Genomic DNA, 22,550 nt, shown 5'->3' with positions numbered 1-22,550 from the left:
GCTTTTTGTAAAGATTCTTGTGTGAAAGTGCACAATGACAGCCTGTGGCCACCTCCAGCAGACTTGCAGTCAGAAACACGTAAGAGGAGACACTGTCTTGTTCTATCAATAAAGTCCAAAGTATCGAAGTTCTTAATATTAAAGGACAAAGAACAACATCATCCTTCCATCTGCTGAGGGCAATTTGGTTCCGCACATATCTGCAGAATTACAGCAGCGACAAAATGTGGACCATTATCCGACCAGATAACTCTTGGTAGCCCGAACCGTGGAAAATATTCCTTTAACATGGTTTTCGCAGAAGTCATGGCTGTAGCATCTTTGACGGGGAAAGCCTCAACCCATTTGCTAAAAGCACAGATGTCCACCAGCACGTATTTCATACTGTTGCACCGCTCCATTTCAATAAAATCAAAGTGGATAACTTCAAAGGGGACAGAGGGTGGCCCAAAACTTCCCCTTGGAGTTGCTGTCCCCTTTCTCACATTGTGTTGTAGGCAAATCATGCAATCCTGGACAATTTTTGAAATTTTGTCATTTTCCCAAACTTTCTCTAACATTTTTGTCATTTTCTGGGCACATACATGCGTAGGACCATGGGCCATGATGACCATTATCATTATATACGCATCAGGGAGTAGCCATTTCCCTTCAACTATGTCCACCCAACACCCGTCATCATCAAGTTTCCCCAAGCCTTCAGTCCAACTCTTGGATTCTTCTAACGTGGCATCAGCTTGGCTATCCCGTACAGACCCAACACCCTCATCCATTGCATAAGCATTTACAGTCTCCCTTGAAACATACATCTCCGTAAGGGGATCGATAGCAGTTTGTCTAGCTATCTGATCAGCAAAAGCATTCCCTTTTCCTATGTCATCTGTAATCTTTCGATGTGCTGCACATTTCATAACAGCTAACTGAGTAGGGAGCGCAAGCGCTGAGAGTAGTTGTACTATTAGGGAGCCATGTTGGATTTTAGTGCCATGTGAAGGTAAGAACCCTCTCTCTGACCAAAGTCTCCCAAAGTTGTGAACCACCCCAAAGGCATACTGACTATCAGTATATATGTTCACTGCAAGCCCTTCGGAAAGTTCACAAGCTCGGGTCAATGCTATAATCTCTGCGGCCTGCGCAGAGTTATGCGTGATTCTCTTGGTTTCCACGACCGTGCTTAATGTGGTGATTGCATAAGCAGCTGTGGATGTACCATCCGGAAGTTTGAAGCAGGAGCCATCACAAAATAGCTCTCCTTGCGGATTATCCAAAGGAGTGTCTTTCAAATCAATTCTACCCTTTGTTTCTTGTTCGGTAGTATACAAACAATCATGAGACTCTTCATCGCTGCAAGTAGTATCTTGCGGGAAAGGTAGGAGTTCAGCCGGATTAAGAACACAACACCTCTTAATTTGAATGTGAGGAGCAAACAAGATCAATTAATATCTTGTCAACCGTGCAGAAGTGAGGTGTTTGGGTTCAGTTCAGTAGAACATCTACAGAGTGAGGCACCATCAGGGTTAGATCATGGCCTAGGACCATTCCCTCACTCTGTTTTACAGACGCAGCAGCAGCAGTGACAGCTCGCAAACATCTTGGCAAAGTGCATGCTACAGAATCAAGGGCGGAAGAAAAGTAACCGCACGGCCTATTCTTCCCACCATGCTCCTGCGTTAATACAGCCAAAGCACATACATCACATTCATGCACAAACAACACAAAGGCCTTTTCATAGTTTGGTGTGCCCAAAACTGGTGCAGAGCATAATGCAGTCTTGAGCAAGTCAAACGATTGCTGGTGTTCCCCGTTCCACGGCAATGGCGAAGAAATGCCCTTCTTTGCCAAAGCCAACATCTGTTTGATCACTAGTGAAAAATGTGGGATCCACAACCTACTTTAAGAAGCCATACCTATCAAGGCTCTAACTTCCTTCTGTGTATTTGGGGACAGACATGCCAGAAATGTGTTTTATTCTTTCAGGTGTCAATCTTCTTCCCTCCTTTGACAGGAGATAGCCTAAATAGGCGACCTCCTGGCAACAATATTGAAACATTTTAAGCAAAGCTTTGTGACCATGCTTAGCTAGATGGATAAGCAATAACAAAGTGCCCTCCTTACAGGCGCTCTCAGAGTCAGCAGCTAAAAGCAAGTCATCAACATACTGAAGCAATGTACAAGTAGAGGGCAATTCAAGGGTATCAAGATGTTCTTTCAAAGCCCTACTATAGATGCTAGGACTCTCTGTGTACCCTTGAGGTGCATGAGTAAATGTGAACGAGCGTCCCCCTAAGGTGAACGCGAACAAGTATCTACTATCCCTGTGTACAGGAATACTAAAGAAAGCATTCTTTAGATCCACAACACTAAAGTAAGTAGCTGTAGCTGGAATCATGGTTAATATTGTCGTCACATCAGGCACAATTGGAAATTGTGGAGCGACGACTTTATTAATGGCAGGTAAATCAATTATGAAACGGAATGGCGTTGCATTATCGCCTTTCTTGTACATGGGTAAAATCAGACTATGGAAAAACAAAGAGGTGATGGCTGGAAGGTTTAGACTTAATCTTAACCACTGGCAATGCTCTGGGCAACCCTCCAGACCACCGTTCTTCGCCTGCCAAGCCATTACAGAAGGGAAAGACCATATGCAAATCAGGCTTGGCCCCACCCCAAAAGGGGCAGTCCAGCCCGAACTGCTAGGCCACATCCCTTCTGCACGAGACCACAAGCATCCCCAAACATGTTTTGCCCTTGTTGGGGCTCATCAGTGAGGAGTAGCTTGGGTCTCTAGGCCCAGCAGGCACGGGACCCACGTCTGGGCATACCCGTCCCACTCGGGGTGACATAGCAAAAACAAAGAGGTGATGGCTGGAAGGTTTAGACTTAATCTTAACCACTGGCAATGCTCTGGGCAACCCTCCAGACCACCGTTCTTCGCCTGCCAAGCCATTACAGAAGGGAAAGACCATATGCAAATTAGGCTTGGCCCCACCCCAAAAGGGGCAGTCCAGCCCGAACTGCTAGGCCACATCCCTTCTGCACGAGACCACAAGCATCCCCAAACATGTTTCGCCCTTGTTGGGGCTCATCAGTGAGGAGTAGCTTGGGTCTCTAGGCCCAGCAGGCACGGGACCCACGTCTGGGCATACCCGTCCCACTCGGGGTGACATAGCAAAAACAAAGAGGTGTTGGCTGGAAGGTTTAGACTTAATCTTAACCACTGGCAATGCTCTGGGCAACCCTCCAGACCACCGTTCTTCGCCTGCCAAGCCATTACAGAAGGGAAAGACCATATGCAAATCAGGCTTGGCCCCACCCCAAAAGGGGCAGTCCAGCCCGAACTGCTAGGCCACATCCCTTCTGCACGAGACCACAAGCATCCCCAAACATGTTTCGCCCTTGTTGGGGCTCATCAGTGAGGAGTAGCTTGGGTCTCTAGGCCCAGCAGGCACGGGACCCACGTCTGGGCATACCCGTCCCACTCGGGGTGACATAGCAAAAACAAAGAGGTGATGGCTGGAAGGTTTAGACTTAATCTTAACCACTGGCAATGCTCTGGGCAACCCTCCAGACCACCGTTCTTCGCCTGCCAAGCCATTACAGAAGGGAAAGACCATATGCAAATCAGGCTTGGCCCCACCCCAAAAGGGGCAGTCCAGCCCGAACTGCTAGGCCACATCCCTTCTGCACGAGACCACAAGCATCCCCAAACATGTTTCGCCCTTGTTGGGGCTCATCAGTGAGGAGTAGCTTGGGTCTCTAGGCCCAGCAGGCACGGGACCCACGTCTGGGCATACCCGTCCCACTCGGGGTGACATAGCAAAAACAAAGAGGTGATGGCTGGAAGGTTTAGACTTAATCTTAACCACTGGCAATGCTCTGGGCAACCCTCCAGACCACCGTTCTTCGCCTGCCAAGCCATTACAGAAGGGAAAGACCATATGCAAATCAGGCTTGGCCCCACCCCAAAAGGGGCAGTCCAGCCCGAACTGCTAGGCCACATCCCTTCTGCACGAGACCACAAGCATCCCCAAACATGTTTCGCCCTTGCTGGGGCTCATCAGTGAGGAGTAGCTTGGGTCTCTAGGCCCAGCAGGCACGGGACCCACGTCTGGGCATACCCGTCCCACTCGGGGTGACATAGCAAAAACAAAGAGGTGATGGCTGGAAGGTTTAGACTTAATCTTAACCACTGGCAATGCTCTGGGCAACCCTCCAGACCACTGTTCTTCGCCTGCCAAGCCATTACAGAAGGGAAAGACCATATGCAAATCAGGCTTGGCCCCACCCCAAAAGGGGCAGTCCAGCCCGAACTGCTAGGCCACATCCCTTCTGCACGAGACCACAAGCATCCCCAAACATGTTTCGCCCTTGTTGGGGCTCATCAGTGAGGAGTAGCTTGGGTCTCTAGGCCCAGCAGGCACGGGACCCACGTCTGGGCATACCCGTCCCACTCGGGGTGACATAGCAAAAACAAAGAGGTGATGGCTGGAAGGTTTAGACTTAATCTTAACCACTGGCAATGCTCTGGGCAACCCTCCAGACCACCGTTCTTCGCCTGCCAAGCCATTACAGAAGGGAAAGACCATATGCAAATCAGGCTTGGCCCCACCCCAAAAGGGGCAGTCCAGCCCGAACTGCTAGGCCACATCCCTTCTGCACGAAACCACAAGCATCCCCAAACATGTTTCGCCCTTGTTGGGGCTCATCAGTGAGGAGTAGCTTGGGTCTCTAGGCCCAGCAGGCACGGGACCCACGTCTGGGCATACCCGTCCCACTCGGGGTGACATAGCAAAAACAAAGAGGTGATGGCTGGAAGGTTTAGACTTAATCTTAACCACTGGCAATGCTCTGGGCAACCCTCCAGACCACCGTTCTTCGCCTGCCAAGCCATTACAGAAGGGAAAGACCATATGCAAATCAGGCTTGGCCCCACCCCAAAAGGGGCAGTCCAGCCCGAACTGCTAGGCCACATCCCTTCTGCAACAGACCACAAGCATCCCCAAACATGTTTCGCCCTTGTTGGGGCTCATCAGTGAGGAGTAGCTTGGGTCTCTAGGCCCAGCAGGCACGGGACCCACGTCTGGGCATACCCGTCCCACTCGGGGTGACATAGCAAAAACAAAGAGGTGATGGCTGGAAGGTTTAGACTTAATCTTAACCACTGGCAATGCTCTGGGCAACCCTCCAGACCACCGTTCTTCGCCTGCCAAGCCATTACAGAAGGGAAAGACCATATGCAAATCAGGCTTGGCCCCACCCCAAAAGGGGCAGTCCAGCCCGAACTGCTAGGCCACATCCCTTCTGCACGAGACCACAAGCATCCCCAAACATGTTTCGCCCTTGTTGGGGCTCATCAGTGAGGAGTAGCTTGGGTCTCTAGGCCCAGCAGGCACGGGACCCACGTCTGGGCATACCCGTCCCACTCGGGGTGACATAGCAAAAACAAAGAGGTGATGGCTGGAAGGTTTAGACTTAATCTTAACCACTGGCAATGCTCTGGGCAACCCTCCAGACCACCGTTCTTCGCCTGCCAAGCCATTACAGAAGGGAAAGACCATATGCAAATCAGGCTTGGCCCCACCCCAAAAGGGGCAGTCCAGCCCGAACTGCTAGGCCACATCCCTTCTGCACGAGACCACAAGCATCCCCAAACATGTTTCGCCCTTGTTGGGGCTCATCAGTGAGGAGTAGCTTGGGTCTCTAGGCCCAGCAGGCACGGGACCCACGTCTGGGCATACCCGTCCCACTCGGGGTGACATAGCAAAAACAAAGTTACTAGGGGAATCCAGACGTGGACCCCTTGCTCACTATTCTTAGAGAGGCACAGCTCCTCCCTACTGATGAGGTCCAACCAGACCGAAACACGTGTCTGGGGATGCTGTTGGTACTCTTGTTCAGAGGAGAATTGCCTAGCATTTCGGTGCTGGACTGCCCCAGGGCAGGACAAAGACTGATATGTTTGGGATATTTCTTCTCTGTGAAAGATAGTGAGCTAAAGACTCTGGGTAAGTCTCTCGTAACCAGGACTAATGTCTGGCAGAGGGACTCCCAGTACCCCCCTTGTTAATTTGCATATTCAAGTAACTTTGGGTCTCACCCTAAGTTACTAGGGGAATCCAGACGTGGACCCCTTGCTCACTATTCTTAGAGAGGCACAGCTCCTCCCTACTGATGAGGTCCAACCAGACCGAAACACGTGTCTGGGGATGCTGTTGGTACTCTTGTTCAGAGGAGAATTGCCTAGCATTTCGGTGCTGGACTGCCCCAGGGCAGGACAAAGACTGATATGTTTGGGATATTTCTTCTCTGTGAAAGATAGTGAGCTAAAGACTCTGGGTAAGTCTCTCGTAACCAGGACTAATGTCTGGCAGAGGGACTCCCAGTACCCCCCTTGTTAATTTGTAAAATCAGACTATAACACAAACTTCCTGAAATTTCTTCAATCACCCCGCGATGCACAAAATCGGAAACAATGCATTTCAAAGCTCGCTCGCCCTCAACTGAAATCTTATACTGGGGAATGCGTGGCAGCTCAATTCCATGTTTCAAAACTATTTTAACAGGCTCAATCTGTAAAACACCAACATCATTGTCGTCAACAGCCCATAAACTCTCTGGTACATTAATGAATTCTGGCGGCAAAGATCTAGTCAAGAATTGCGAGACAGAAAATTGCTGGGGTGAAATCGTCAAGCGCACTCCATCAGAAGAACAATAAATCACTGCATTTAATTCTTTTAACAGGTTCAACCCCAGCAAGTTCTCTCCACAATTCGAAGTCAACAGAAATTAACAGTGGTCCTCAAAGGGACCCAAAGAAATGGGTACCGGCGAAGAAACCGGACAAACAACTGGCGTGCCAGAAAACCCTACAGAAACATTGGTTTGCCCTGACAGTGGAATGTTTGGAACCTGTGAATGATCAATGGAACACTTCTGTGCTCCAGTATCTATCAAACTGATGTTTCCTATTTCCCACCACCATTTCAACATAGGGACCTTTCTGATTGACGGGAATAGGTGTAGGTTCCAAACCCTGCTTCGGGCAATCCTAATGAAACAGAATGTCATCAAAAGGAAGCTCTTCAGATAAATATGCAGCAGAGGATGATCAAATATGTTCCTTGTATCCACACTCGGAGTCTGATTATCCTGTGAAAAAGGTTGCTGAGGATCCTGTGCAAACTAACCTCTACATGGGCCCCCCACACCCGGGCGACCTCTGGATCGTCTACCCATATTCCCAAATGTGTTATTCGACCTCTGTCGAAGGACGGGGCATTGAGCACACCAATGACCCTCTTGACGACAATAGGCACACTGGTTAATGTTCAGAGGACTCAAAGGCACATTCTCTTGTGGGACATACTGACCTCTGATCTGTGAATTACCCCCTCTGGGGCCTCTAACAATTTGCTGTAATAGCACGTTAGTCTTCAAATCACCTTTTCATTTTTCAACTCTATCTTTTTCATTATTGACACGGTTCTTGTAGTACTGAGCCATATGCAGCACTTCTGATTGGGACTTTGCCTGCCAAGCGCTCTCAGAAGACATAATTTGTGACTGGATGTCAGGCAGCAATCCACGCACAAATGTGTCCACAAATAACCTTTTCCCAAACTCTCTGCCTAGGTCTTGTCCGCTGAAATCCGAGAATACCTGTTCGAACCGATTAAAGAACTCGGTAGCACCCTCAGACTTCCCTTGGACACAAGCCGTAAGTTTGTCCCAAATAATTCTTTTCTCTGGAATTATAGTTTTCAATTTTGCAATGATTCTATCAGGCAAAGTTAGTATCACCTGAGGCGGTCTTTCACCAGCTGACCTTTCTCCATCGAGTCTAGGTATATTCACCCATGTATCTCCCAACCCTGGCACGTCGTCTATAGTTCTAACTTGTTTCCACAAATCTACGGGCAGGAGTACAGGAAATAACTGATCAATATCTACTAAGGTGAACACTGAAGACTGCAAGACGGACTCTATTTCTTTATAGAATCCTGTCGGATTTTTCCTAATATCAGGAATAGATTGTCTAATAGTATTCACTTCCTGTCTTGAGAACGGGACGTGAACAACCTGTGATACATAATGTGCAGGAATGTCCACAGCGACTACCCGTGCAGCATCGGCCGCAATCTCGACCTTCGGGACAAATGTCGGAGGAACCTCTCTCATAGGAAACTGAGAAGTAGGTGACTCCGAACGCTTACTTAGCAACACAGCTAAATTGAGCACTAAAGCAGTTGAAGAAGTGTCAGGTGAAAAAGCTCTCTTATAAATACTCAATAACTCTGTGGGACAACTAATCTTTCTTTTTACACAATCACCCTGCAGGTACTCTATCATTACCTGTATCACTTTCCTCTGCATTTCTGGCGTATACTGACTATGTGTGTCATATACTTCAACTGGAGTTCTCGACGTATCTGAAATCCATCTAAGCGCGTCCTTCGTACAAATTCGTGCTTCCTCAGATATCGATTTACGACAAGGAAGGAACCGTTTCTGTACATACATACTTTCCCCCTCGTCATCCTCATTCTGCAACCTTTCTAACTCCTTTCTATACCCAAATAACCTCTGAACATGCTCATTTACTTTCTCCACAGTGTCTCTAGAAAACGCTAAAGTATTTAGATCCCTTAACCCTTGCGGGAGATCTGCATTATTTAATTTGCCCCACATTACACATAAATGAATCCCTAAACGTTCTCAGGAAAATTGGCCATATTACAAAGCCATATTACAAAGTGTGGCAAAAACATTAGCTTGATCCTCCCTCTCAATACAATGCTTAGCCCATGCAATCAAATCACGTTTCTTCTCTGGTGGTACAGTATTGCGAGTGACAACCTTCGATCCTGCACCTCGATCGAATACAAGCGGCTCAGGACCACTTGGAAGAGAGGGAGCAGGCAAATTCAATGGAGGTACTGTTACAGGTGCGATAAGGAGAGGTGGAGGAGCTGGAGAAGAGGAACATTAGGAGGAGCAGGAACAATGTGAATAACAGCAGGTAGAGCAGGAATAGCAGCAGGAAGAGGCAAAGCAGCAGGAAGAGGAACATACGGAGGTGGTGCAGAGGCACCAGGCCTTCGTTCATTTAACAATTTGTCTATGAATTCATCGGAAGCATGGAGGTCTTTGGAAGGATAGATTTTCTGAATTCCAAGTGAGAAAGCCCTATCCATATTCCTAGTCGATTCAGAATGTTTATCTTGGTCATACAATAATGCTTTTTCGGCATTTGTCTTATGACGGCGCGCATGTTTTTCTCTACATTTAAGTTGCTGTAACGCTTCTTTTTTCCAATTCTGCAAAACATCAAATGCTGCAGGTCTAGCCTTTTTCTTTGATAGAATTGACTCTAAATACTCAATACGAGGGATGTCAAAACTACCATTCATTGGCCACTGAAGTTCGGAGGCATGTCTGGTTTGTCTGTGCCAAATGTCATGAAACACTATACTTCCAATGTCATGCTTACAGTACATAGTGCAAGCCGGCGACCCCTCCTGTGGTGCCGGATGGCTAAATTCCAAAGATTGTCTATCGCTGTGGAACAACGCCCTGAAGCAGGTAGACAATTTCCCAGGCATATCAAATTATTGGTGTTACCTGGTCAATAATTGTGTCTGCAGATACAATACGCCAAAATCAAATGATCAGGATTAAATTAAGAGTCGGGTCACGACTCACCTGATCAAGCTTAAGGAGGTTCGATCGGATTTCAAAGAATCTTACCTAACTAATCTTACCTCATGTATGGTGATTTCAGCAAATCTGCCCGCCTCGATAAGTGGACCCTCGCCAAGATGCCGTCTCGGACCACAAGCTAATCATCCAGGGATCGGGTCATGCAGCGCTGCTGAGGTGTCGCGTCTCATTCAGTGGGGCCCCTTTTTGTCACACCGTCCGATCCCGGTCCGATAGCCTGCGTCAACCTTCAACAATCCGGCATCAATCTTGAGGGTCCCTATTCGAGCGCCAACTGTGAAAACAAAATCAAAATATCGAGGCTGAGTACCCCAAAAGGAAATACACCGAACACGGGTTACAAAGGAACATACAAAGTACTTTATTTTATACTGAATCCAGTTACGAAGAACAGAGCAAAATCAGATAGCTATCGGCCCCTAGTGCAACACAGCGAACTCCAGCGTGGTTCAGTGTGTTCAGTGAGAGACGCTGTACATTAGAATGCATTGGTCTTTTATACTCTTCGTGAGCACGATGTCCAGCCCTTACTTCGGGTTAATATTCCGCTAATACATCATCGATCTAGGGTTCATGCCGAGTTTCGCACATCCACATGTAACTGGTTTGCTTTTAATACATATATCAATAAGCCTATACGGCAACCATGTATTCCGGGATTTCCCATGCAGGTCTTCTCAAACATTAATACAATTTAGTTAAACAAGCGTTCTATGTTCAGTATTTGAATACATTGTTCTTAACATATGCTCGTGGATTAGTTTCATTGCACAAGTAATCCTTTACACACAGGTCAACGAAGGACAAGGTCTCAGTTCACGACCTCAACAAGTGGCCTGCAGGCAAGTTATATATTAGCTACATACAGAGGTCAAGACGGCCATGTTGTATTTCGGAATGACATCGTCCACCATTTTAACTCACAGGGTGACTTTTACAAAGCGAACCTAAAATGGTGGATTGACCTAAAATGACGGCTTACATTGATTTTAAGGTCAGGACCTTGCAACACGGATTTCTTTGCAAGTGACTTACAAGCAGCTTGGCATAGGCCAATATACATATATTCATTGCAATAGGAGGCACAATATAATTTCTCATTTGACAATAGAAAGCAATGCACGGGGCTTACCTGGGACTTGCGAGGAAGCAGCACGCTACGCCACGTCACTGCGAGTCGACAAACGCCTTGCACAAGACTCCAAGAAGAGAGTGGACTGGGCCTACTCAGCCGCCTAAAAAAGGGGGTATAACAAGCGGAATGAGGAAGAACAAGCAAAAATATGGGCGTTACGAGGAACATTCCACCATCAGGAAATTGCACCGCCCATACGCGTGCAAAATAAAGTATTCATGGAATTTAACTGGGAACGTTGGGTCGCGAAAAAGCACACGCAATTCCCGGCACACCTACGCCATGCAATAGCAGGTGTAAACGTCAACGTGCACCCTAACACATGGCTATAAAGCATGCAAGACACACCAAACGAACGGAAACTGCCATGATGAATGCACCATTCGTTGCAGCAATCATCCTGGGACACTGCAGGAGGATAAGGATGGCTAGGAACTGTATCTTCCACTCACATACCAGCCTTTTTGGGATGCCTGATGACCAGGTCTTTGGCAGGTATAGGTCCTCCCAATATCATCCTAGACCTCGTTAGGGAGTGGGAAGATGACCTCACATCACCCACCATGTGCTCGCAAGCACTGAACCCCTTGCAAAAGGTGCTCACTGCTCTGTATTATTTGGCCACTGGGTCATTCCAGGGGCCCACTGCCATAGTAGGTGGTGTCTCCCAGGCCACGCAGTCTTGCTGCCTACACCAGGTGTTGGCATACATAACTGCACGGCCTTCTGTTCGCTGGCATATCTATATGCCCAGAACACGGGCAGAAAGGCAAGCAGTGGTCCAGGATTTTTCCCTGAGTGCTAGGTGCTATTGATTGCACTCATGTTGCTCTACTTCCACCTAGAGCAACAGAGCACATCTACCGCAACCGGAAACATTGGCACTCCATTAATGTTCCGGTTGTGTGTGATACGAAGGGCATCATTACTGAAGTCTATACCAACAATCCTGGTACGACACATGATAGTTACATCTTCAGGATGTCCCTGCTACACCGGGACCTGGAAGCTGGAAAGCATAACAACACATGGCTCAGTGGTGAGTATGATTGGCCTTGCACATGCATGCACGTTGCACACAGACCAATCGACACTGCCAACAAATGCCAATGACATCCATTCTCACCTCTGCAGGGGACAGTGCCTACCCTCTGAGCACATACATAATGACGCCCTGCTGAGGTAAGGTACAACACTGCCCATATTGCGACTCGGGGCAAAGTGGAGCACACATTCAGAGTGCTCAAGTCACGTTTCTGTTCCCTTCAGCACCACCAGTAGTTTGCAGGATCATTGTGGCAGCATGTTTCCTGCACAATGTTGCAACACGAGGTGGCATCCCGGGGGACATGGTGGTGGCCCACCATCCACACCCACAGGCACCCCTCTTGCATATGGCTGGGCAAAGGGCACGTGAAGAGGCTGCACATACCCAGCTTGTGCAATCTTTTTCCCCTAAAATCCTTCCCCTGTGGAGGGCACACGACCAAGCTAAATCCCAGGTGCCATTCAATGATGACAATGGGCCAATCAACTGTGCCCACAAAACTACCCTGAGAATGTGCCATTGGAAGTGCACATTTGTGTGCATCCATTAGAACTAAAAAGACATGTGTTTGGTGTTTCCAAAAGGAACACATTGAAGATGAAGTACACCACTACCACCATGGCAACCATTGAATGACATTACCCCTTAGGCACAAAAAACATCCCATATGTCTAATTAAAATACCTGTCAAATGTGTAACTACCGATAATTCCATAAACTCAACAACCATCATATCTGAACTGCGAGCCATGCATGGCCTCCAAAAGTAACATGTCCCCGAAATCTCAGAAGCACAATGGCATATCGCTGCACACCTGTTCGAGAATGTGCATGATGTGCACAAACATGTCCCTATTGTGGTGTGTGGAAAAGCAGTACAGTAAGGACCCACATGTGACATAGATTCTGGCACAAGATTCCATGACCACAATGCACCCCATCCCAAATGAACCACTGAACAAGAGGTAATTGACAATTGTGAGAAAGAGGGCGACACACCAGAATGCCCACATCCACACATACAGCAACTAATGTAGCCATTCCATATGATTCAAGATAAATGCACATTTTACCTGTCCCCTGGGTTTTCAGTCGACAGTCAAAATTCATCCCATGAAATAGCCATCATTCCCTGACGGAAGGATCATCAGACAATGGCCCTCATTACAACTCAGGCATTAAGGGTTAATGCCTGATTCCAATTTTAACGCCTGCTTTCAGCAGGCGTTAAAATCCATGGCGCTAAACCGCCTTGGTGCTAATTACGGCACCGTAATTTACGGTGCCGTAATTAGCGCCTTCCCCACTCCCATTATGCCCTATGGGGCAAAAATGGGAATGGGGAAGGGTAAATGGGAAATGGGGATTTACCGCCCCACTCACCTTGGAATGGGGTGGTAAATCCGCCATCCACCATGGTGTAAATGTATTTTACACCATGTTGGTAAAGTTGGTGTACTTACCGCCTGGGTCGTAATGACCTCCAATGAAATAAATCATACTGAGTGCAGCAAAACATCCATGCACCCCAAAAGTACAGACACATGTGCCCCCCTCAGTGACGTGCAACACGTGCAAACAACTCACAAGACAACCATCAACATGTGTTCCAGCACACATGCAGCAACACCTGCACACTGCATGCAACTCAAACACACAAAACACACACACTGACAACCAAAACCTCCATACTGCCTGACACCCAGAATGCCATGCAGTGAATGTACATGTCACATATCCCCATTTCCAAGCTGATGGCACATACACAACACACGCATCAGTCAACATCCTGCATGAAAATGAGAATATATCAAAAATGCAGATAATTGAGACCTGAATAAAGCAGGGACCCCCCTGCAAGACAAGCAATGACATGACAAGGCATGCCATCACCAGCCTAGTAGTGGGACAGTGCAGTGAAAACCGTCATGGGAGCCCATGATGCAAAGCACAAGAAGGCCAGAACACAAATACTCACCTCTTGCACTTCAGGCAGGATCATGCTGGAGGCAGCATTTCAAAGAGGCCGATGCCAGACTGGAAGGTTGGCCACCGAGGCAACTGCCATGGAAGACATAAGCAGACATGACAAAGCAATGTGAAACTGCAGACAAGGATAAATGCACACAAAATGTAGGATACAAGTGAAAAGTGCAAGGCCCATTCAGACTTCATTGTGACAGTATACATTTGGTTCAATTGTGCATTCAATTGATTGCGTCAGCACCATGTACCCAGCTGCGGTCAAATTGAAGCTTTAAACAACATGGTGTAGCATGCATGGGGCATACATGTGAAAACGCCAACACTGTGCAACATAGTGTGCCTGTTCACAACATAGTATCCCAAAAATGTACATCAATGGTGCCATGTTTGTGGATCGTAACTGTGGCTGCACAACATCAATGGGTAACCCTGAGCAAGAGAGTCCAAATGTGCCGTTGAACCATTACCCCACAAACAGTGCATTCAATGCAAAGTGTCAATCAATACACATGTGCAAAGTGCAATGAAATACACACCAGTACAACCATCAACACCTGTCACAGGCCAAATACAGCGGGTCTGCCAACCACTCACAACCACCCAAGAAAGCCCCACACAGCTGGATCGCCCACAATTTGGAATCTGAAACCTGTGGCACCATGAATCCATAGAAACCACACCATGCCCAGACATATGAACAGAACCACTCCATGTGACACATGCACCCATGAAGTAGTACCTGTGCCCCACATGACAAGTAAATCTAAAGTGATCACACACAGTGCAAGATTCCCAGCCATACACCACACAAGTGTCTTCAAATGCCCTTCACTTACCTGCACCGGGTACCCTCCTGCCTTTCATACGATGCAACCCACCGGGAGATACATCCCCTAAATTTAAAGACATGCATAGTAACAACAGAAAAAAACTGAACATCCATGACAGCACATGAATGAATGATGAAAATATGCAGATACCACCCACTGCAGAATGACCAGAGGGTGCAAGAGGGTGCCAGAATATAGGTTGTGATCTGCCCATGAATGCAGCAAAGCACAACAGAGAGAGAGAGTGAGAGTGAGAGGGAAGTACACTGTCTGGAGATGGCCTAGGACATGCACTACACCACAATATGTGCGGGCACAGCTGAGATGACCGAGGGAGGAAGACAGTGACATGAATACCACTTGAAAACCCATCCTTGCATGGTAGCATGCAAAGCACATATAAGGTAACTGCTACTTGCAGCAGACACAGGGAAATATGACACATGCTCATCATGCAAAAAAGTGCTCATGCTTACCTGCTGACTGAGCTGGCATGATGTGAATCCTGCATTACCTCCACCGGGAACTGTGCCTCCAAATGAGTGAGAGGAGGGCAGTGCCTGGCGGAAGGCATGGGGCGCATTGATGTTAAAGGGTGCAGCATGTCTCCCCAGGGACTGCAGTCACTGCCTCATTACGGATTACTGCAACAACATGGAACAAGACATTACAACAGGCATAGTACAGTACCATTCACACAGCATCAGGATACACTGAATCCATAGTTAACTGCACATGTCTTCCTGAGCACCACCATGCAAACATGCAAGTTGACCTTACTCTGCATGACTCATGGCCTTGAGAGCGCAACTTCACAACTCAAGTTAAAGAGTTAAATAGAAAAAAAAAAGAAACCTGAAAAGGTCAACTCAAAAATAACATGCCAACATCTGGCCATGGGGTCTCCAAAATGGACAATAAATAAATAAATAAATAAATAAATAAATAAATAAATGGCCATCATGGTTCTATCCAGGAGGGGGGAGGAGTAGGATGCATGTCAATGTCCAATAAAAAAAAAAGAATAAATCCCCTCCATGGGCTCATGGACCTCACAGCAATGGTGGACCAGGAGGCATGTCTGTGCTGGCACTCTAATCCTGGATTGAATCTGCAGGTGGAAGTGGTGCTGGAGGCTTACAATGTAGTGCCCTGTCCAGGCGTAAAAAAAACTGATGAATGCACCAGGAAACTGAGGGCTGTGAGGTCTCTATGCACAACCTCACGGGTGGCACAGTGTTCCTCAGAGATTGTCTGCCTCAATTCAAACACCTCCTCGTGGAACAGTGTTCTGGTGGTTGCATGTGCCTCATGGACTGCAGTCCTGTGGGCCAACATGTCATGCCTCAGGGCATCTCTATGTGCCCGACCCTCTGCAAGCAGGGATGCCTGCAGACACTGAAGATCTGCCCATCGGCCTCTGATGTTGGCCTCCGTGCGCAGCCTTTGGGAGCGGCATGTAGACTGCATGACCTGCAGCTGTTGCACCACCTGTGTTGCTGGGGGTTCAAGGAGGTGGCCACCCTATCCATGCCCCCAGCCAATCTCTGAAAAGCATCACCCTGTTGGTGTGCAGAACGCAGCATCTGTTGTTGCCATTCTTTCTGCCCAGACTGCACACGGGCCCACATCTGCCTGATGCAATGGAGCATGGCCCTTGCTGTGATGCCCCAGTCCTTGGATGCAGGTCTGCAACTCTCCCTTGGACATCTGTCCCAGGACCAAAAACCAATAGATGGGAGGGTGGCCTTGCAGCTGTAACCACCGCAGATGGGATGGCCACCACTGACTGGCCTTGTGAAGGCATCTGGCCCCCTGCAGACTCACGGGGCGCACTGCTAAACCCATTGGTGCACTCACCGCTGCCAGAATTGAGGACTGTACATCCAGTTCAGCATCAGAGCCAGCTGAGTCCAAAAAGTCAGAAGAGTGTGCAGCATGGCTGAGGATAGTTATCGCTACTTAGCAAACAACCGAGGCTGCAGTCCGTTTCCACTGCTAACTCTCCCAATACCTTCGAACCATGCGTGCATAATTCCAAGTGCGTCCAGATCGGGGGATCAGCTCTCAGGCAATTTTGTATTGGGAACAAAGGCAATCCTGCTAGACCATCAACTGGATGGACAGTCTTCAATGCTGGCAGCGTCCAGATCGGGGGATCCATTTTTGTCCATTTTGGAGAGCCCATGCCCAGATGTTGGCATGTTCAGCGCAAGTTCTGACTCCCTCACGGCCAATTTAACTCGACCCCTCCGGCCTTCTTGATACTATTGTCCTGGGAAAAAAAAGTATCTGACGCTATAATTCAAACATGCCTGACTCCCTCAAAAGCGAATCAGGAACATGATTCCTATTCCACACCCAATAATATTATAGAGAGTCTACCGTAACCCCAAGTGGTTGCTACCATCCACACTGTGGACTCCTCACAAATACCTCCATTATACTCACAAGTCATACAAGGAACTCTATTTGAAAGATCTCCTAATAACTCCCTTTCTTCTCAATCATTACCTCCAAACATATATTTCGAATATCCCTCCGATCACTCCACACAAGCTCCTCCTCTCCCCCTTGTAAACACCAACTGTACTACGTGATTTGAAGAGGATATGATTATCCCGTCAGCCAGACTCTCTAATTCTCCAAATTTGTATACCAATAAAGAGGACCCAGAAACTATCACCTCATCCTTCTCTGAAACCTCTTTGGTCGCTGTGTTTTCTAAACTGATGCCAAGACCATCTTCTGGCTTTCCTCCTGCCACCTCTTTATCATTGAACACTGTTCTCTCTACAATCAACACTAGTATATTCACACTATCCAAACTTTATGAGGCAAATGAAAACAAGATTGCAGTCCACAATTCCATACTACAATCTTTAATAACAAAAATGTACTAGATTGCTTGGGAAACAATATCCCAGTCTAATGCAAAGAATCAGTTTTTATTGGTTCCCAGGTGGACTTAGTGCCTCCTTATCAAGCTAACTTGAATCTGCCAGTAGCCCAAATGGAGAGCACTTCACCTCCCCTCAGCAGTTTACCAGAATTGCTAACATTACCAAACCCACCACCAAATTGCCAACTGGACTTATTTGCACTACATAGCGACAACCCAGAAAATATAGATGTTGACATGATGGCGGCTCCTGTCTTTGAATTATTTCAACCAAACCACCAGAGAAAGAAAAAATCGAAAAGCGAAATTGCCTGCCTACCATGCAAACGCAAAAGAAACCAAAGAATCAACCTGCGCAAAATAAAAAAACCTCTAAACAAAAATCAAAGAAATTCATTGATGGGCTCATCATACCTAACAAGACCATCCATCCCAATGGGCATGCTGCTGACCCTCTTGATGAAACTATTTCGAACCTTAAGCGACCCTTGCAGACTCTGAAACCTGCTCTCCCTCTGACAAGCCCACTGGTAGAAACTCAAGGTAACTTAGACAACTCTTTATCGAATGTAAATCTTACTAATGTTGACCCAACACTTGTGAAAGATGATCCAATAAGTTTTCCAAATACCAATGATGACCTTATGAGCCTCTCAGTTTATTCAGTCTTCTCTCTTCCAAAAGTAGACATTGTATATCAGAGCCTCCATTATCCTCGAGCTCTAGTGAATATAACTCGCCAAACAATATGTGTCAACTTGGATGTTGACTTCCCAAACTTTAGAACACTAGAACAAAAAAGAGTTTATGCAATAACATCAAATGTGTCCCTCGAAGCGAATCAACCATGAACTAGCATAGCTTTGACTCACTGTAGAAGACCAAACCACCTGCCCATGATGAACCACAAAATGACAAATCAAACATCTACATTGAATTCAGTTGCTCCCAACCCTGGGTTGACCTGTTCTTCTGGAATCTGACAAACTCATTTTAACAATGATGGACAGACCCTTTTCCCAAAAGAACTACACTCCTTACAGCATTTCACTCTATCCTGAATCTAGAACACATTCATTCAGACGACAATAAAGTCATCAGATTTACTGATGAACTAAATGTTGATACAGTGGAACTAAACGTTCCATCACAAACTGTAAAGAATCTAATATGGCAAACTAAAGATAGTCTAAAAAAACTTTGGTTTTGACACCTCCAAGTCCAGAAGCAAACACTTGCTTCAGAAACAAACCCCATAAATTAAGATCGCCAAACAGACTCATTACATCAGGAAAGTAACAAAGATCACCAGTCCCACCCACAATTAGCTCAAGAGTATTCTAGGAATGAACCTGAATCTAGAACCCTTCAAGCTTGCTGTAAATGCAATTGCAGTAGAAATCCTTCTGCACACCATATCCAACCTAAACCAAATTAATTTCCCGATCTGAAATCTAAATGGACATGGCTATCAAAAGCCATGCTGAACTATAATCGACTCGATAATCACTAGAGCCATTTTAAACAACAGGCTCATTCATGCACCATGGCAGTTTGGAACACAATAGGGTTTTGACATTGAATGACTTCCAAAACCAACGTCCTATCAATATATGATATCATCGTCTTGCAAGAAACTTGGATTACTATCCAACCCACTTGGCCAAACTTCCAAATTGCCTTGGTGCCTGCAATAAAATCTGCCAAAGGTTTTCCAGCAGCTAGCTTATTAGTAGCAATTAAACCCCACTCACAAATTCACCTTGAAAACTGGGCCTCTCCTCATTACCGTTAGTAAGGTTATCACTAACACATTAACTTCATCCGCTGTACCCCCATAGAGCACTTCTAAATGTATGCTGGAATCTAGCTGTCACTAATGAGGATCAATTTTTAACCCATATTGAAACCATGCTAGATCTTATCCTTCTCTATCCCCAAATCCAAACAACTTTAATAGCTGGAGATCTCAAGACCAGTTATACTATAGCAACACCAGACTAGAGCTGACAAATGGATGGCGCTAATGGAAACACAAAATGTCATTATGCGCAAGGGCACAACAGCAGAAGACATCCGCCTAGCTTCCTACTTGGTCGAGGGGAACCGCGTACTCAACTCTTGATTATGTTTTTATCTCTTCTCGCGCCATGAGTCAAATTACAGCTTTCTGAGTGATTCCTAATTCAAACTATTAGAGACCCAGCTATCTTCATCTGTACAAGAGAATTACTCACCAATGAACCGTCAATATACCGATTGTTTAAAATGAATTAATCAATCGACTTCTATTTCAAGTCAGCCAATATTCAAACATAAATATACTCATGACATGCTTATTCAAACAATTAAATCAACATTGCAGCAAGCGCTGAGAAAGTTGTCACCCCTTATACGTTCACAACAAAGACGTAGCCTAAGAAGTACCTATCGAAACACTGTCAAACAAATCAATGTTAATAAAGTCCAAGAGAATGCAGAAAAAATGATGATGACTTTAACTAATAAATCAGCCTCCCAAAATTGGAATCTTCTGAAGAGAAAAGATGATTGTGCAACGCTGTCACTATTATTAAACACCATAAGTGAACAAGCATAGACCACACATTTCTCTTCTTTACTCAGCAAATCACCAACCAAAACAACATCTTCATTTCATCTCATTCCAGATCTTACAAAAATGGTCTTTGATCAATTAGACATGGTTCTTCTGATAAAAATAACTAAGTTTATCTAGAGCTCCGGGTCCTGATACTCTTAGAAACGCCACCCTGAAAGCGCATCCAACTGAATGGGTGTCATTCTAGAGATTATTTACAATAAAGTAATTACAACAGGCCTTATTCCTCCATCCTGGAAAGAGTCTATTATAATACCAATATTTTAAAAAGGAAATCGAAATGACCCTATACATTACAGACCCATTGCACTTTTGGATGTTCCAGGGAAGCTTTTTGCAAGACTCATCATATGAGATTTTACACTCTGGCTGAACTCTGCTAAACTTCTCGATGACCATCAATCAGGATTCATCAAAGGGGTTAGAAATTTTTAAAATGTAACCATTCTTGCGGCTATAAAAAAACAAGCAATATCATCCACACAAACCAGTTTTTTTTAGCATGCATTGATTTTAAGCAAGCTTTTGATTCTGTGTTGCATGATATTTTATGGGAGAAACTTTTTAATGCAAACTGTCCTGCATATATCGTTTATCTAATTTGCCAATTTTATACTGATACCTCCATATAAGTGAAACTTATAAATGATGGTCTCCTTATAAACATAATTCCAACCAACTCAGGATTGAAACAAGGCTGCATCTTGACCTCTATTTTATTCAGTTTTTTATACTAAGGATGTGACTAAGGCATTTGATTCTGTTCGTTCATTCCCCCCAAAGGGGCCGATTCATGGAACAAATGTGCGCCGAAAATCTTGGTGCAAGCTGGTGCAAGCGTGAAAAAGCAGGTGCACGCGTACACGTGCGATTCATGGAAGGCCTTGCGCGTGTTTCCCTCGGGATGTGCACCAAATCCGTGTGTGGTGCACACGGGCGCACACGTCATTGCAACATCCTGAACGCCGCGCCGGGCGGAACAGGGGGCGTAACGTGCAGAATGGGGAACAACGCGTGAAAAAGAAAGCGTAACTGGGGAAGTACTGCAGGGAAATACACAGAACGCCCACACGCACACGAACCACACGTATTCATGGAATCGAATAGGGGAAACCCACGCACGGCCAAGCACATGCCCAGGCCTAAACACGTCAGCCACACGAAGGCAGGCGGTAGCGTCCCTGCACATTACAAAAATGTGCGCACACAAAAAACACGTATATACAGCAGCGATGAATGTCCCATTCTGTGGTCCCTAGGAGAAAAGACGTGTCACGCAATGCACAGGCATCCCAGAAAAGCAAGAAAAAGAGATAGGCGAGCCCTGTTGCCCACGTGTGTGTAAAAAAACACACGCAGTAAGTACACTGTGGCAGCACAAAGGAATACAGAAAAAAAAAACGTACGCGAGCAACACGCAGGCTAGTATGCCCATAAAAAAAGGGGTAGGTGACAAACATAGACACCCGCATTGGGAAAAATAGCGTGTGCGACTCACCGTCTGCCTTGCATGTAGAAGAAGGCAGAGCCAACACCCACCCGCTGTGAAGTAATCACGTGTGAACCCCAATGCCTGGAAAACAAACGCACCGCTTCCCACGAAAAGCAGGTACAGAGCGATGGAAACCCACATGGGACCCTCAACCCGTGCCAGGGAAACGCCCGCGCGTGTTACATCACATACGTGCTTACGCGCTAAGGCCCTTTCCTCGAATTACACGCTGATGTGCAGCTTTTTTCATGTGCCAAATCACTCCATATCAAGCTGGCCACATGACAATACACGGAAGACCACGCTCCTGGCCAGAAGGCCATTTTCCTGCCCCCCAGAACCCCGAGCAGCCTCCCACGAGCCAACTAGCCAACTGCTGCTGCCCGCCTGCTTGCTGCCACCGTGCCCTGCCATTTGGTGCCTGCACATCTGCCATCTGCAGGGGTCCAGCTGCTGTGACCACCCCTGCTGGAACAGAAGACTCCCGACTGGTGTTCACTCACTCCGCATTTGCCCTTTCCCCCTTTCCCCCTTTTTGTATATAACAACAATGATGGCTTCTCTCCATGTCTCAGGGCACACATTCCACCCTACCACATTATGGTACAGCTGTAATAAGACAGCAGCCCATAGCAGGGGTTCGGATTTAAGGGTTACATTAGTTGTACCATCGGGACCAGGAGCATTTGAAGACTTAGCCTTCTTTGTGGCAAATAAAATTCCTGCTAAATCAATTTCTAGCAGATCCCAAGCATCTAGGCCCCAGGAAATATCAGATCTTATAGTCAGACCCCTTTTTGGCACCATCTAG

The sequence above is a fragment of the Ambystoma mexicanum genome, chromosome 3p (assembly GCF_040938575.1).
Source record: "Ambystoma mexicanum isolate Mex_15411 chromosome 3p, UKY_AmexF1_1, whole genome shotgun sequence".
NCBI classification, from domain to species: Eukaryota; Metazoa; Chordata; class Amphibia; order Caudata; family Ambystomatidae; genus Ambystoma; species Ambystoma mexicanum.
Note: the sequence above shows the minus strand (reverse complement) of the source record.